Source organism: Nothoprocta perdicaria, unplaced genomic scaffold (genome assembly GCF_003342845.1).
Source record: "Nothoprocta perdicaria isolate Ctin4 unplaced genomic scaffold, notPer1 scaffold_3, whole genome shotgun sequence".
Taxonomy (NCBI): domain Eukaryota; kingdom Metazoa; phylum Chordata; class Aves; order Tinamiformes; family Tinamidae; genus Nothoprocta; species Nothoprocta perdicaria.
Genome location: NW_020455532.1, coordinates 6,847,568 through 6,858,644, shown reverse-complemented (window position 1 = coordinate 6,858,644; position 11,077 = coordinate 6,847,568). Strand labels below are relative to the sequence as shown.

Below are 11,077 nucleotides of genomic sequence, written 5' to 3'. Positions count from 1 at the left end.
ACTAACTCTGAGTAACAAATATACTTTGAGTAATTTGGATTTTCTGATGACCTGTAACAGGCAGGAWAATAAATCATTTGCTTTGAATTGTTCAGCTCTGATAACTGCCATTGTGCAGTACAATACACAAACGTTGTCCTGGGTAATAAAGGCRCAGTAGAGTCTTAAAATATCAATCAGCCATATTTTAACAACAACAACAGAAACTGTCAAAGGTGTTTTATGTAGGTTCTATTTGATTATTGCTACTGATCATAGAATATATTTATTTTATTTTAAAAAATGAAATTACTGAAATAGAGCACACAAAGCCCATAAAGGATCAGTTCTAACTCTGATCTTACATTCATGTCTTTAACTGGTTTCTCTTCTCTTTTAAAATTCCGATTCTAAAAACAAAATTAAAAGCCTCATTGCAGAAGCCAGTTAGTTTATCTGCATGTTTGATTTGCTACCAGTTACGAAATCTTTTTATAGTTCCCTGCAGCAAACCACTGGTTTAGGTCACTGCAGTCAGCTGGGCTCGGCGCGAGACCTGCCCATCTGATTCTCTTTGCAGGATCAGAGTCGTGTTTTATCTGCAACGGTGTCTCCGAGTTTCAAAGCAGCAGCCACAGCGATAATTTTACAACTTTGGCACTTTCMGACTTGCTCAAGCAAAGAACGCAATCTTTAAATCCAGCTGAATTCAACACTTGTATTTATTAACACGGTGGCAGCGGGCCAGAATTCTAGACACGTAACCTGCTYCTCAGAATGGCTGCCTTTGTGAGGATATCGGGATTTCTGGAATTCAAACCCACCAATTTGCTCGATGAACCAGAAAGCATTTCTGTTTCTTGGCAGAAGGAATTAGGAAAAATTACCAGGCTTGCATTTTTTCAGGGCTGCGATAAAATTATTTTTGAACTTTATTCTTGTGAGTACTGGGTTGCTCCTGTACATTCCAGTTGTCTCTGGGTGACCACATTAGAAGAAGAAAAAAAAATACCCCAGCACTGAAACAACAGCAAATATTGTAATTTCCTAGTTTCTTCTTCCTAGAAATAACCTCAGAGAAGCTTCCTAAATTAAGATGCTGTGAAATGGAGGAAATTTATTCAGGAGAATTATACAGTGTAACTGAAAAGAGTCTGAAAAGATTGGCAAAGGATTTTTTAATGGCTTTTAAAATTATTCTTTCTAATTATAAAAAGGACCTACAAGGTGGCATTTGGCAGGAGGGGGATTGTTGTGCTTTTGTTTGTGTTTCTTTTCAGAAGAACTTCAGAAAAAAAATCTTTTCTCTTAAATTTCATTTATTTCTTTTTCTAAAAAGACAAAGAAGAAAAAAAGCAACAGCAACACAATTTTCTCTCTGAAGTTATAAAAATATTTATTGTAATTTCTTTCATTATTTTGAAAGGCGGGACTGTTTAGATCAAGACTGTCCTGCTGTCCTTTCATTAACATGCAAGCCAAAACCTTTTAGAAAGAGTTTAACCAAACAAATAGCATTTGTGATACTCTAGGTAAAAATCTCTCCCCCTCTCATTGCTGCTCTTTGGTCCCCTTGGCTATTGTGATCCTGTGACTTCATTCAGCCTCTATCTGTCAGAAGCTGGRCAGGTTTAGGAGTTGCATTTCTAATTTCTAATGTTAAATTAATAAGAGGGACAAGTCCTTTTCAGCTCTCTTTTTTGTAGTACATTCTTTAATAAAAGGTTGAAAAGAGATTTATACTATTTCTGCCCAGTATTGGTCATCTGTTACAGTTTTGTATAGTTCTGCATTTATTCTTGGGTGAATAGTATCATAGTCATCAAAGTTAGGGCTTTCCAACACACTTCACTGCTGTCCCATTGAATTTAAAGGGGATTTTACACACTGACCCAACACTAAGACCACTCAAAATTTTCTTATGACACAGTGACTCTTACAGCCTAAAAAGTGAATATTTTCTTGGAAATGCTTTTACATGTATGCATTAAAACTAAAGTAAAATTCTGTATTGTGATTGCCATCGTCCTTGTAATTCTCTTCTGTAAGTTTTGCATACCGATTTAGAAGTCCTCACAGAAGATTTATATTTCTGTCAATGGGCTTCTGATAATCCAGGCTGAGGGCTGCGACTATGCAGTGTGAATTGACACRCTTTGTTTTCTGTTAAGACATGGGTGCAAAATCTTGGGTCTAGGCAGTCCCCCAGCATACAAGAGTTCAGCTCATGACTCTAACCTGACCCATCTTAATACCCCCCATTCTGCTGGTGTTGCACCAAAGTCTGGTTTTGTGCGAAAGGCTGCTTGGTTAGGCTGTCAGAAGAAKATTTCTAGCAGAGCTGACTGATCTCCCAGGTTTCATGGCAATATTTCAAAATAGTTTTAAAATCTCCATTAATTCTACAATTAGGAATCTACAATTGGAAAGGGAAACAAAAGCTACTCCAAGATTCTTCATAGCATGSAAGAGTTTTGGTTTCATGGCATTATGCCTGGAAGGCTGACCTAAAGCTGCACACCTTGGAAGTTGTTTTCCAAGGGCTACTAAGAGCAGTGTGGGCTACTAATAACAAMTCATCTAGCAGGCAAATGGACTCCTACCTAAGGCAAAACTTGCACCATCTCCATGTGACATTTCAATTTTGACGCATCAGCAAATAATGTCAAAGACGAGTGTTATATCTCACTCTTATTTTTACRTTTTAAGCCTCTCACTTCCTCTTTTACTGTCTCCTTGGGCCTATTTGTTCTAAGGCTGCTTTGTTACTGTATTTCACATCCTTTTAAATGTAAATGGGAAGCCAAGTACTGCAGGTGGAAGAATTGATCCTGAAGCAGTAGCAAAGATGCTGCAGTATCAGTTCTTTCAATAGATGTCTTTTATTAATTTACAATTGTTAGTAGGACAGATACTTTCTTTAGCACCAACTATATCACTGTTACATGTTGCATGGACAGATCTTTCAGACTTGGGTAACCAAAAATACAAGCTTTGGTTTTGATTCCTGTCTGTTTATTTCCAGGTCTCTCTTCCTGCATTACTTGACATCTCCAGTCCTGTTTTTGACCTCTGAGGTGCTGCTTTCCAGTTCTCGTCGCCCTTACTTTGCCACGTCCTGACTCCTCCTGTGCAGAGGGTGAGTGGGGCCCTTGCGTGAGTCACCCTGAGGTGAGCGGTCGGCCGGTGTCGCGTCATGGGGCACGTGGGGACCTGGCAGGGGCTCCTCTGGTACCGAGCCATCCAGTGAGGGATGATGAGGTTTAGGTGGGATAGTTATCCCAACCTGAATAATCGCACTCCAGCCTGTATTTCCATTTCTGGAATAATGTACCAATGTGTCTGTTTTATAGACAGGCCAGACTGTGGCTCTTCTCCTGTTTCTGAAYCTTCAATATAGGTGACATAAAATTGGCTTAACATTGCTTCCCCGTCTACCCGAGGTGTTTCCATTTTAGCAAAGAGATAAGGAGAGGCCTGCCTGAAAGATCTGGCTCAGGCTTTTGCAGCAGATCTCTAACCAGAAATTTGATATCAAAGGCAGAATGAGCAATGCCCTATGAAGGAAAGAGTGGAAACAAGGTATCCCATTTAGCAAGTCAAGCCTGGTAAAAGACATCTTGAAGAAATCTGCCAATGTTTTTTGTTTCTGCCATTAGTTATTCAGATTTACACATGCCATGACATTATAAATTCAAAAATAGTTGATGTGAATCTGTTGTACTAACGCACACAGGCTGTCAAACTGTGGCCTGTTCCGTTGCAAATCCAAGTTCTAGGTTCTCATGCTGAGAACAAGCAGGATATTTGAGTTCTCCTGTTTGCCTGCTCACCACTGTACCTGAGTTGGTAGGATTTTCTTTGTGCACAGATACATATTCCTGGTACTTTSTATTCTTGTACTTTCCTGCAATTTTTCTCTTGCCTAACTCTCTTTTCCTGACCCTGTATCTCAGCCCCTCTCAGTGTCACCTGCTACTGCATTGCTTTTCCACAGAATCAGGGGAAGGCAGAATAAAGGAATGGGCCAGGACTCAGGGGCATGACCAGACCAGTCGCATGCAGTATGAGGGCATTTGCAGGACCGTGCAAATGTAAAGCCAAAGTGGTTCCTGGCCTCGCCACATGCACTAACCAGGCATCTCTGGATTGCCCTCTGTTGTGCAGCAGGGATCTGCTCCTAGGAGCTCCCTGGCCAGTGTTCTAATTTGAAGCAGCGCGTAACTTGCCTTAGCAGCTCTTGGTGAAATAYAGCGAAGAGCAATTGTTGGCTCCGACTGTGTAGTTGCCCTTGCATAGAGCAGAGGTCAGAAGTAGGAGAGAGTCAAGCTTATGGTTTTAATTTCGTATTAAAATGTTTTATCGTGGCTTCATTTCATGTCCGTGGATCTACAGTTGAATCACACATCATTCAGYCTCTTAATTTCCTGTAATAAAAATATAAGTGCTCAGATAAAAAAGTTCAAAGACCTTTTCCTGAAAACCATGGGGGTGAGGGAGAGAAAAATCTTCTCTACACTTCTTCCAGCTCTTAAACAGGTTTACAGCGCTAGGTTATTTGTTTGCATGGTGTCCTTCATCGTCACCATCTTCTGATCGGGGCTTTTGAAGTCTATACTGTAATATATATAGTAACTTGACAAAATCCATTTGCTGAGTTGGCTGGAGGAGGCACATAGTGCTGCGCTGCCCGCGCTGGGTGTCGGTGGTGCTGCCTGCATGCAGTGAGTTTGCAGGTCACACACATGGACACTGGGTGTAGCTCGYTAAGAAGGGGGAGCTTTATCCTGAATCTGAGTGGCTGGAGAACTGTGGCAATGATGAAGGCTGTGGACAGCTTTGTGCTATATTTACATCTGCTTATCTTGAATTTCTGTTTGCACAACTGTCCGATCCTTCCCAGGAAGCAAGCTTTTATGTGCTCCTGTTGAAATCAGAGGTGTATCGATTTTAGGAAGGAAGGCAGGGCCTAACTGCTGCTGCTTGGAGATCTTCCCCCCACCACCCAGCCAGGCTACCATTAGAGCATCMTCTGCTCAACAAGGGTACTGAGAAGCCATCAAAGCCCTTCAGCGGCTTAAACGTACTCAGGACAATCAGTCATAAAGTTACTTTAATAGGAGTGACGAACAAATTACTAGAAGTTTTTATTTCTAMAACATTTTCGGCCTGTGTTCTCTARATCCCACRGCGGCCCCCGTGAAATCCCAACACAGCGGCAAGGGAGCTGCAGCGAGCACAAAGCACAAATAAAGGGAATGCTAAAGCTGGGCTGCATAACCCTGCTTGATGTGCGGTCTCCTCTGATATCACAAACTTTTTCTATTAGGAAAAAGAAGCCAGAAGCCTTTGCCTACCAAAAAAGAATCTTTGATCTAAGTCTTTTATGTTTCTCTCTCCCTCCCCAGCAGCCCCCCTTGCTAAAAGGAGCCATGCCAGCATTATAGAAATAGCATCTGCAAAACAATTTGCAAGCTGGCGTTGAATACATCTTGCTTTTCAAAAAGCAAATCTTTCACATAATGTCATGTGGTGATTTTTGTGATGTTGCATATTTTTAATGGCCTATGTGTAGAAGATAGATGTCAAAGACATCAACCCTACAAACAACTGTAAATATTTGCCTTGAGAAAGCATGTGGTATATCCTGTAATTCTTGGCTCAGTCTCTTAATCTGGAGGCAGCTTAATTAGTTGTTAGTGGACTAAAGCAAAGAAAACCTTTTCAAAATATATTAAATAAACAACAAGGGGCCTGATTTTTATGACGTGCTAGAGTCCACAGTGACTTTTGTAGAACCTATAGGTGCTCATCATTCTGAAGGCTGGGCCCTTTAACTCATAGTTTGGAAGCTGAAATTTATGCTGAGTTCTTAGCACTAAATAAAATCACCCAGTTAGTGGTTTACAGAAAGGATTGGCTGTGGGCATTCCCTAATTCCATATTTATTTTCCAGAAAAAGTAGCCGTAATTTCAGAAATACTGAATATACATCAAGTTCAGCTGATTTCCAGTCCCCAGGAAAGGATAATGTTGTCCTTAGACATTATTAAGAGCTAGGCAAACTGAATATAACTGAATACAACTGAAGAGATTGAATATGCTACCAATTCCATTGACATGTGATTTCAAAGAAAAGCTTGTTTTTTTTTCCAGTGAGGTCTTCGAGTGTGAAAAAAGACCTGAGCTTTATTGAGGACAGTTTAATGGGATCTATATTCAGCATTCAGTCAGGATTTCAATTTCTTTTATATATACATATATATATATATTAGGCCATATAGGGAGTGTAATAGAAAATAAATATATATACTAATGGTGTGATGTCATCTGGAATACTGTGTTCAATCTTATTTCAGCAAGAAATACTTCATAAATAAAGGTGGCTAAGAGATGACTGACGTTTCAAATCGCTAAAGGAAATAGTTTTTGCAAAGCAACACAAATATTTCATGGAACTCGTTATCACAAGATGTTCTTACAGTCTCAAAGGTTAGATGTGTATCAGGACGAGCCACAGGTACACTAGATGGGGCAAGAAAAGAAATTATAGCTTCTCAGGCTGCAAGGCAGTACTGACAGATGTGAGTTAGAAAGTAAATGTGCTACGAGCAGGATTTTCTAGTGCAAGGTCTTGGATTATTGCAAACAAGACTGACCAGTGTTAGGGAGAAATTCTCTTGCTAGCCACAGCTCTTACTCTATACAGTGATTTCTGTGCTTTTATGAAGTGGCAATGTCTTCAAATTAATTTAAAACAAAAAAGAAAAAGAAAAAAAGAATTAACTATACTTTGAACAATTCTACTTATGGTTAGCTACATATTTTTTCCTAGTTGGAAGCCAAAGACGACGACTACAAAGAAGCCTGGGGTTCATTTCTTATTCCAGGAGTTTATCCTTTACCTAACCAAAAGGGGCTCAGGTTTTCGCTKGTGATTTACTGTGATATTTACACAGAACAAGCCTCTCCTGAACACATGGGGTTTGTGGTGCCTCTTTGTTTCTCTTTTGAAAACAGAGACCATCACATTAAACCCTAATTTAAGAATTTTCACTAGCAGTCTTGCCTGTGCTGTTAACAAACTGTAGATGCAAATATTGTTCCCACTCCTTGGCTCCTGAGGAGAGTGTTTCATTGATATGTTAATATCTTCTTTTCTCTTGTTTCCATGACCTAAGATCTTTACAGCCACAGTATTAGATACAGTACGTGCATGAAACAAAAGTAACATATCATTCTCTGTTCGAAACACTGCTTTTTCTGTAAATGTTTCTGTGGGGACAGTTCAACTAAGAGATATTTTAATGTATGGGAGTTTTCAGTGAATAATAAATAACATATTTTTAGGCTAAGCAGTATACTATTTACAGCTGTGATGCTCATATTGCTATTTTCTGCTGCCATTCTTACTAACTATGCAGTTACAGTACATGAAACATAATTCAAGGAATAAATCTTAATTTTCACTATGACCTTCATCCTTTTAAATTGTTAATATACAAAAAAAAAAAAAAAAAATCAGAAAACAAATGCATGTATCTGAGTTTGAAACCAACCATAAAGAATTTGGGTGTTATATTGCATCAACAAGTAGGGTGGATAATTAGAAAGCAGTTATGTGTGCTGTGTCCTGAGGGGCAMGAAGCATTTTGTTGGAATTCGGGAGGCTGCACTGGTTGGAATACAGAGAGTGCTCCCGGAAAATCCCAACTCAAAATGCATCAGCAAGAGAGCCCYGCATGGGCTGCGCCTTTGGAGGGAGGGAGCGATGGGTTCTGTGATCCCAAGCAAATCCTGAAACCCCTGTTTTCCTGCCATGGGCACGTGGAAACGGGTACCTTCCTCGATGAAATGTTTTGCTAACAAACTCTGCAGACACTGACCTTTGCTGTCTGTGGTCAAAAGCAGCTGACATAGTCTAAAAATGTTGAAATTCACTTGAGCTTTGTCTAAATAAAGACTCCCACCTATGCAGCTGAACAAATGGTAGTGTCAGTGGGAACTATAAAATTTCCTTTGTGTAGGCAGATGCAGTAAATGACAATAACTTTCAAATTTCCAATGAAAATACCCCAAAATATTTTAGATAATTGGACTTTTTTTTTAAAGAAAACTGGCCCAGTCACTAAATAAATTTTGAAAAAAAAAACATTGCTACCTATTCTACAACCATTGACACATGCTATAAAAAATTAAGTTATCATTTCAGGGGGGTTTTATGTGAGTTTATATGCAGGCACTCCAGATGAGTCAGTAAGATGCTGATTTAAAAAAAGAAACTGTGAAATCTCAGTAAAGGTTTCGCACAACAAGCATCCTAATTTCCAGTGAATCAAGTGCATGAGTGTTGCGCCTATTTAAAACTTCCACTAAAGCCAAACAAGTGGAGCGACTGGTATGAAAGAATTTTAAAGCATGTGGAACAAGTGAGTGTCTCATCACGTGCCCCTTTTTGAAACAAGAATGAGAAATTTCTGCCTTGGAAGTAGTTCTGCTGGGCCAACGTACAGCTGCAGTTTAGTTGATGCAATCTGCATGGGAAAAGCCTCAAGTGGAGGTTGCATGAGGATTTCTATACTAATATATATACTTATAAATATAGGAAAATATAGCTTTATGTATTTGTGAGTTTGGGGAATTAACAAAACRTGGTATGGTTGAAACAGGAGCTTCTGGAGCCGAGGCACTTGGTCCCTGTGCTTGGCTGCATGGGATTTTCCTGCCCRTGCTCCCAGCCGTGGCTTGGAGCACTGGCTGGTGGCTGTTGATTTTATTCATACGTGACTTGGAAATTTGAGAGTTGCTGTGTGCAATCATGTGCTGGTGTGCTGTGTATAAAAGGTATATTGTGCATAAAAAGTGGGATATCCCAATGTTTTAAGTACCAGCTGAAGCAAGTGGAGTATATGGCCTGCCAGTGGGCCAGGTTTCTCTACGGTGCAATTCCTGTGATTTGAACAACAATATAACACGGATTAACCTGTCATGACTAGAGGCACACTTACATATTTCTCAAGACTTATTATGTGTCTCATTTATGTAAATCTTCAGCTTCTACTCTCCTTCCACACAAGTGTCTCCTTGCTCACCCCAGTGCACCTTTCTTTACCTTGACAGGAGCCCTGTCAAGGAACAGCACATTTTATGTGAGCACAGGGGTATTTCTCAAGGGAAAGCTTTTCCTGAAAACATGCAGTCCAAAAGATTTCCTTTTTTAGTCACCAAAAAGAAAAAAAAAAAAAAAAAAAAAAACAATTAACTGAACGTCACCATTCCCAAAGCAGAATTCTGAAAGTTTGGATCTTGCTCTGACCCATGTTTTATGTGTGCAGCAAATATTTGGCTTGTGTGATTCAGGTATGCAAAAACCGTAAGCACTTTAGTGCATGAACAGTAGGGGGAAAAAAGAGAGGGCGAGGGAGAGAGAGACCTGTGTGTGCCCAAGTATTACACAGCACAAGCGACCAAACATCTGCTGGGCCGCGCTGGGCTTCGGTCAGGCTGGGTTTACATGCAGTTCTGCTCTAAAAGCAAACAGCAGGGCAACTGTCTTTTTTCCACCCCTCTCTTTTTCTCTTTCTTTCACTTTTTTTTTTCTTTTTTTTTTTTTTTGTGGTGTGCATGTCAGCAACTTCCATTTCATGGCTCCCACATGTGTCCTTTTCTAAAATTAGCAGAGAACTGCACCTACTGTGCTCATGAGCAAAGCCTGGGGTTTCTCAGCAAGGTTAACACCACTCAGGCATATTTTATTTTGCTAGTAAAAYATAAGTCTTCTCATTCTTTTTTAATAAATAAGCCATAATATTATAGGAGTGTTTATCAGTAACAAGGACATAATGACCCTGAAGCATCTTTAAGTAGACCTATGGTCCAGTAACAAGCTGCCAAGGTGTTTTATAGAGGTGAAATCCTCTGGATAGTGTCCCGGCTCCCCAGTTCTTCCGAAGCCAGGACCAGTGCAGGGATCTCAGTGAGGAGCAGCACCTGCAGAGCRGGCAATGTGCCCACCCCATTTCCACAAGAGTACGAGGCAGTTAAGGGAAGTTTTAAACTCTAAAAATCCTCAGTTGCTCCTTGAATTGTTGCCAAGTAGCTCTGGGATTGCTGGCTGGGTAGTGGCCCTGTTTGCTTAACTGCTTTAATCATGACCATGTCCAGCTCCATTGCATCTTAAAACCATCTGGGTCTCAAGGTGCCCTCACTGGGATGGTCTCCTGACCTTGTTGCAATTCACAGAAAACTGAGGATGGCGACCTAGACGTTTCCTTAAAATTATTATTGATTTATTGAACTATTGAACTATTATTGATTTATTGAACTGGAACAGGCTGCCCAGAGAGGTTGTGGAGTCTCCTTCTTTGGAGATCTTTAAAACCCGCTTGGATGCAGCCCTGTGCCACGTGCTCTAGGTGACCCTGCGTGAGCAGGGGGGTTGGACTCGATGACCTCTGAGGTCCCTTCCAACCTTCGGCATTCTATGATTCTATGATTCTATGATTCTATGAACTAAATTATCAAAGGCTTTGCTTCCTGCAGGTGGGATAGGACTACTTTGCTCTCCCCAAAACATGCTAAATTCAGCACAAAAATCTGGCTCTGGGAGTTAACTGAATGACAGAGGTGGGGATATTTATTAACTGTCACAGCCCTCCTCTGGATCCAATGGTGACCGTCTCCCAGATGGCATCTTTTCCCATAGGATAGCCCAGCTCCATGGTCCCTGGCTCTGTAGGGCCACCCGGAGCTGGTGCTGCCCCAGCTGTGCCAGGGCCAGCCCCAAGGTGAGAGGAGCAGAGATGCTGCTGTGTGTCCAGCCACATTACCCCAGAAATTCATCTGCTCCTTCATATCTTTCTTCTAGAGATATTATTTCCTGGGACCTGCTCTGCAGTTCTGGCCTTGCTTGGAGTTGGGTATTAGGAAAASCACGTGAAGCCCTCATGGAGGGAGCTGGGACCCCAAAACTGGGAGAGAATATTACTATCTCCTTCCCAACCTCCTTTTGTTTTGGCTTTTGCATTTTATAACATGTTTTCCTAAATCTCTTAAAATAAAAACCAATCCCAAACTGTGTTCTCACTTCTTAACATTC

The 11,077-nt window shown here is 40.7% G+C and overlaps 1 long non-coding RNA gene across 1 annotated transcript in view; it reads left to right on the top strand.

Moving 5' to 3' along the window:
- Positions 1–10,871, top strand: part of LOC112949509 — an 11,769-nt gene extending 898 nt beyond the window's left edge. The window contains exons 2-3 of the long non-coding RNA XR_003249837.1: positions 3,005–3,118; positions 10,847–10,871. This is a non-coding gene — a long non-coding RNA (uncharacterized LOC112949509). The remainder of the gene's footprint in view (positions 1–3,004; positions 3,119–10,846) is intronic.
- The last annotated feature ends 206 nt before the right edge of the window (positions 10,872–11,077 follow it).